The 6,000-nt window shown below is 41.5% G+C and overlaps 1 long non-coding RNA gene across 1 annotated transcript in view; it reads left to right on the forward strand.

The window, feature by feature from the left end:
- LOC144683701 (uncharacterized) overlaps window positions 1-5,002 on the forward strand; it is a 36,500-nt gene extending 31,498 nt beyond the window's left edge. The window contains exon 3 of the long non-coding RNA XR_013577320.1: window positions 4,630-5,002. This is a non-coding gene — a long non-coding RNA (uncharacterized LOC144683701). The remainder of the gene's footprint in view (window positions 1-4,629) is intronic.
- Window positions 5,003-6,000: the final 998 nt, after the last annotated feature.

A 6,000-nucleotide genomic window follows, 5' to 3' on the forward strand; every position in this document is an offset into this window, starting at 1 on the left:
CAAGGGTCAGTGCTAGGACCATTGCTTTTTTTGTTACATGTAAATAGCTTTGTTATTGGAATACAGAGTAAAATTTCCACATTTGCTGATCATCCCCAACATGGATGTGTGGCAGACTATGAAGATGATACAAATTTACTGCAACAGGACATAATGGGCAGATAAGTGGAAGTTGGAACTTAATATAAAGAAGTGTGCGGCAGGGTTCAAAATACACTAGGGCAGTGGGCAAATTCACCTTTGAACCCTCACAAATAGCCTACAAAAAATCAGAGGGAGGCAAAAAATTCAAAATATTGAAAGAGAGGTCAACCCCAACCCCTCATGTCTTTTGATTGGAGAAGTAGCTAGAGTGGCAGAGACAGAATCTATGAGGAGCTCCGCCTCCAATCATAGATCTGTCTCACCCAAACTTGCTGCTCTAGCTCCTCCAATGACAGGTTCCCTCCCTCCTGCTTCTGCTGTTCTTCAAGAGACAGAATCTATAATTGGAGGAGCAACAAGGGCAGGAGGGAGGGAACCTGTGATTTGAGGTCAAGGAGCAGTCATTCTGGCTGGTTTCACTGCCGCCATGCAGGAGACTTTTGGCCGAGCCATCACCAATTCAACCAGCTGCTGGATAACAAGAAGAGGGAAGAGGCGGCTGGAAACCCAGTAACAAGGTGCAGGGTATAGATCATGTCAGGTTATGTTTCCTGATCTGTAGATTGTAAGCCCTTAATCAAAAGCTCCTCAGAAAACCTTCCTTTTTGAACTCAATTCTTGCCTCCAAAGCTCTATTAAGAAGCAAAAGCTCCCAAAAGTCAAGGTTGACTTCATAATTTTTATCTAAAGAGAAATTTCCTAAATAAAATTTCTAAATCTTGTTGTTTTCAAAGTAAGTGAACTTTGTCAGTGTTGAGGGAATAGAACTTTTTCTTATTTCAGGCTGGCATCAAGGCCGAATGTACAACAAACAGCTAAACTCCATTCACCCTGTCCCAAATGAAGATGACTATCTATCGGCACAACGAGACCTTTCATTTTGCACACATCCATTCACGTGGCCTGTTAGACTGATGTTGGAAATCTGGGGCTATATTTGCAGACCTGGTGTGCCCCAAACTCAATGAGGACTGGACTTAAGGCTGTTCAAATATTGTTCCATACAGTATCCTTCAAACCAGCAGAGGGAAAGGAGGGTATCTCTACCATTAGCTGAGGCTAGGGTTAAACATAGAGGACAGTGGCATCACCAAGCTCCCCCCAAATTTATTCCCCTTCTTCTCCTCCTCATCATCCCATTCGGGGGAGCAAATTGCAAAAAGAGAGTATCCGGTCATTATCAATTTTCTGCTGTGGGAATTTATGTATAAATTGGCTGCTGTGTTACAACAGTGATTACAATTCAAAACCACTGCATTGGCTGTAAAGCGATTTGGGAATTCCTAAGGTCATGACAAGTACTGTATAGATGCAAGTTTGTTCTTATTTCAGGATTTCCTTTGTTCCGTGCTGAAAATGGCCATTTTGGACAACATATGTCTGTGATTATTTTATATTTAGAGTCCTTCCATTTGATATTTGTGCTATCTTATTTATTTAAATAAGGAAACCCGAAAAAAAATTCAGCACAAATACATAAGGTATCTGCATCATAAGGTGACATAATAATCTGCATCATAAGATCACATAAGGTGACTGCATCACCTAATAAAGGAGTTGGTGAAAATGGAAAAGGGAGCCCCGGAAAACCATGAAGTAGCTCCTGCAGATAAAAAAGTAGCCCTCAAGAAAATTAAGCTGGCAGTTCTTTTTCTCAAAACGAGCCATCAGAAAATGTGTTTTGACCTCTGGTGTGACTTAATAGCACAGTACTGAAGAGTGTGCAGGGACAGAGGGACCTGGGGGTGCATGTGCATAGATCTTTGAAGGTGGCAGGATATATTGAGAGATTGGTTAGCAAAGTATGTGTGATCTTGGGATTCATTACTAAAGGTATTAAGTACCAAAGCAGGGATGTTATACTGAATCTTTATAAAGCTCTGTTTAGGGCACAGCTAGAATACTGCTTCCAGCCCTGGTCATTGCACTTTAGGAAAAGGGTGTGGAAGTCCTTGAGAGGATGCAGAAGACATTTATCAGAATGGTTCCAAGGATGAGGAATTTTAACTAAAGGTAAGGTTGGAGAAGATGAGGTTGTTCTTGAGGAGAAATTTGCTAGATTTAGATAAGGTACACAAGGAAAATTTGTTCCCAATACCTGATGGTACTAAGGATTGGGGAACACAGATTTAAGGTTTTGGGCAAGACCTGCAAGGGGGATGCAAGGGAAACTTTTTTACACAGTGAGTGTTAATGACCTGGAACTTGCTGCCCATGAGGGTAGCGGAAGCAGAGATGATGCATGATTTTGAAAAGAACTTGGATGGGTACTTGAAGGAAATAAACTTACAAGGCTATAGGGGTAGAGTGGGAGAATGGAACTGACTGGATTGCTCTATGGAGAGCTGGGAAAGATTCAATGGGGTGAATGGCCTCCTTCTGCATTGTAAATTACTCTATGTAACATGGGTGTCCAGTTTCACTCTGAGCTGAGCTTCAAATGCCACATTTGGTTCAGGGCCATGTCTGTTCCTGTTGCTGCATTTACTTCAAGTTCTTTGGTAATCCTCATCCACTTTCCATCCTAGATCTGTAATACATAAACTCCAAAATCCGTTTCTATACTTCACCCACCTCCACTGGTTCTTTGTCTCCTAGAAAATTGATTTTAAAATCCTTATTCTCAATGAAAGATCCTTCTATGGTCTTGTGCTACCCTATCTCTGCTTTCACTGTCACTGGATCAAAATCCTGGAGCTCCCTCCCTAACAGCACTGTGAGTGTACCTATACCACATGCACTGCTGCGGTTCAAGACAGCTCACCACCACCTTCTCAAGGGCAATTAAGGATGGGCAATAAATGTTGGCCTAGCCAGTGACGCTCACATCCCATGAACAAATAAAAAAGCCCCTTCAGCCTTATTTCCCATTCTCCTGTCCATTAATTCAAATCAATTGCTCCACAATCATTTATTTCTATTTATTGGTATCCATTTTGTGGTCTTATGATATCTCTGACCTTCAAAAGTATCTTTAAAATGTATTTCTTTGACTACCTCTTTGGTTACCTCCTGTAACTCTTGGAATGTTTCACCATGGTACAAGTACTAAATATAAACCTATGATATGATATATAGGATATGATTTCTAAATATTTTTAAACTGAGCCCTCTAAAATGCAATCTGCTGTGAGAGGATAAAATAGATTAATTGAGGAAAAACTGTAGGAGATTCTTTTGAGTCCTTAAGGGAAAGCTCTTGGAACCAACAATAGCTTATAAATCCTAACATGCAATTTACCCTCTATAACTGGAAATATCCTCTCTCATGAACTTGTCCAGCTTTTGAAGGACTTCAGGAATTCATATTCACCATGTATACGGTTAATTGTCCCAGAGGCAAATGACACTGAGAAGAAAAAAGTATGTTTTCTGATAGCTAATCCAAGTCTTTGCCCAAGGATTTTGTAAAATATCTCTACACTTAACTATTCACTTTAAATAACCTAGCAACCAAACTAAATCCAATCCTTTTATCATTAATAAACTTAATCATGTCTCCTCTAAGCTTATGTTTCACCAATAAACATAGCCCCAACATGTGGTGCCACCCTAATAACTAAAAGTCACAAAAATGTGTATAATTTTAGCCACTCTCCTCTGTATCATCTCTTTAGTCTTGATATTGTGGTATGTGGATACCAAAACTGAACAAATTACTCCTAGTATTAATTGTAACAGTAATTGAAAAGCAGGATACTGTGGATGCTAGAAATCTGAAATAAAAACAGAAAATGCTGGGAACACTCAGCTGGTCATGGCAGCACCTATGGAGAGAGAAACAGAGTAAATGTTTCAGGTCTGTGACCTTTCACCAGAACCGGGAAAGGTTTGCTATATAATAAATTTTGAGCAAGGTATGGGTGGGACAAGGACTAAAAGAAGGTCTGTGAGACTATTACATATCTAACTTTTTCCAGTTCTGGTGAAAGGCCACACATATGGCATGTAAATATGAGCATTGAGATCATATGTCCAATGACCGTGTCAGTCTTCACTAAGTAGCATTCTCACTTCTATTAGATTGTTGTGGATTCAATTCCCACATTGGATCAACACTTCACTGCAGTACCAATGGAGTGTTTCGTTGTTGGAGGTGTCATTTTTCAGATGGGACATTAAACCAAGGCCTCATCACCCTCTCTTGTGAATATAAAAGATCCCATGGCATGATTCAAAAAAGAGCAGAGGAATTTTCCCAGTGTCCTGGATAAAATCACTTTAAAAAGAAACATATTATCAGGTCATTATCACATTGCTGTTTGTGGGACCTTGTTATCTGCAAATGACTGGTGTCTTTCCCTGCACTACAGCAATGACTACAATTTAAAAGTATGTAATTGGCTTTAAAGCATTTAGGGTATCATGAAATTATGAAAAGTGTAATAGAAGTACTTTTTTTACTCTGTCATGCCAAGAAGACATGAAAAAAAAACCTAAAAGAAATGTGTTTCACTTCCATAATAGGGCTCCAGGCTACAGCAGCCTGCCTCTAACCTCCGTCTCCCTCAAAGCCTGGTCTCCAGAAAGAATCCTGAATTTTGCCTACAAAGTAAACTAATTCCCAGAATACAAGAATACTTTGCTGCATCTTCACTTGACTCAGCCTTCAACCAAGCTCCTAGGAAAGAGACCAGGGGCAGAATATTGCGCTCGTTGGGCGGGCACGTGCCCGAGCTGAACGAGTGTAAAGTGACGAATGATGACCGTTGGACGAGCATCTCGACATCATCACACACTCGCGCGATATTTCGGTCGGAGGGCACACGAAGGAGCTTGCAGCATGCTTGCTGACAATTAACAGACCTATTAAGGCCATTAAAGTTCTAATTAAATGAAATTTTTCGCTGCCCGTCCAACCTTAACGGCTGGTGAGCGGGCGAAAATGCCAGGCGGCCTTTGGATTTTTTGTGAAATCTCACCCACGGGTGGGATGAGGTTTCGATCAGAGTTTTAAAAACAAATAAAAATTTTTCAAACTAATTTGTAACATGTCCCTGCCCACGTGACAGAGTCACATGAGGGGACATGTTATTAACATTATAAAACTCGTTATCTTTTATGTTCAAAGTCTTTAGCTTCCTGAGGCAGCTCTGTGCCTCAGGGAGCTTTTCCTGTGCGCACTCGCGCACTTGCCCTCCTTCCCCTACCCAACACAGGCAGCATGAGTGCTGCAGCGCACAATTCATGCTAGCTGGCCGTTAATTGGCCAGCCAGCGTGAAATGGCGGTTGCAGTCTGATCGCGGCCAGCGGTCCGATTCGCGGCCACTTCCGCTCACCCCTGCCGAGCCCACCCTTTCTTTCCCTTATCCCTCTTTTATTATGTGAATGTACTGAGGTTATGGAGTGACACCCCTCCTGGCGTTTTGAGTGTGTGTAAAATAAACTAACCCTCTGATTTTACTGTAACTCGAGTTTGCTGTGGCGTCATTAATAGAGGATTGGATCACTCCAAAACTGAAAAGTTGGGGAAAAACACTCATAAAGGGGGTAAAACACCTTTCTGTCTATGGATGGGTGTTGAAAGGAGAAATCAGGGCTGTTTAAACTAAACCCCTCCTGTCCATAACAACTCATTTCTAACTTATTAATCAAAAATGTAATTTGCCGCAATTGGGGCAGAATTTTCCACTCGTCGGCGGGCGTGCGCCCAACCCAAACAATTGTAAAATGACGCGTGATGATGTCGGGCGAGCGTCCCAACGTCATTGCACACTTGCGCAATATTTCGGTCGGCGGGCACACATGGGAGTTGGCAGCGCGCCCATTGACAATTAAGCCTATTAAGGTCATTAAAGTAATAATTAAGTTCAATTTGTCACTGCCTGTCCTACCTTACAGTTGGCAGGCAGGCG

This window comes from Cetorhinus maximus, chromosome 8, assembly GCF_964194155.1.
Source record: "Cetorhinus maximus chromosome 8, sCetMax3.hap1.1, whole genome shotgun sequence".
NCBI lineage: Eukaryota > Metazoa > Chordata > Chondrichthyes > Lamniformes > Cetorhinidae > Cetorhinus > Cetorhinus maximus.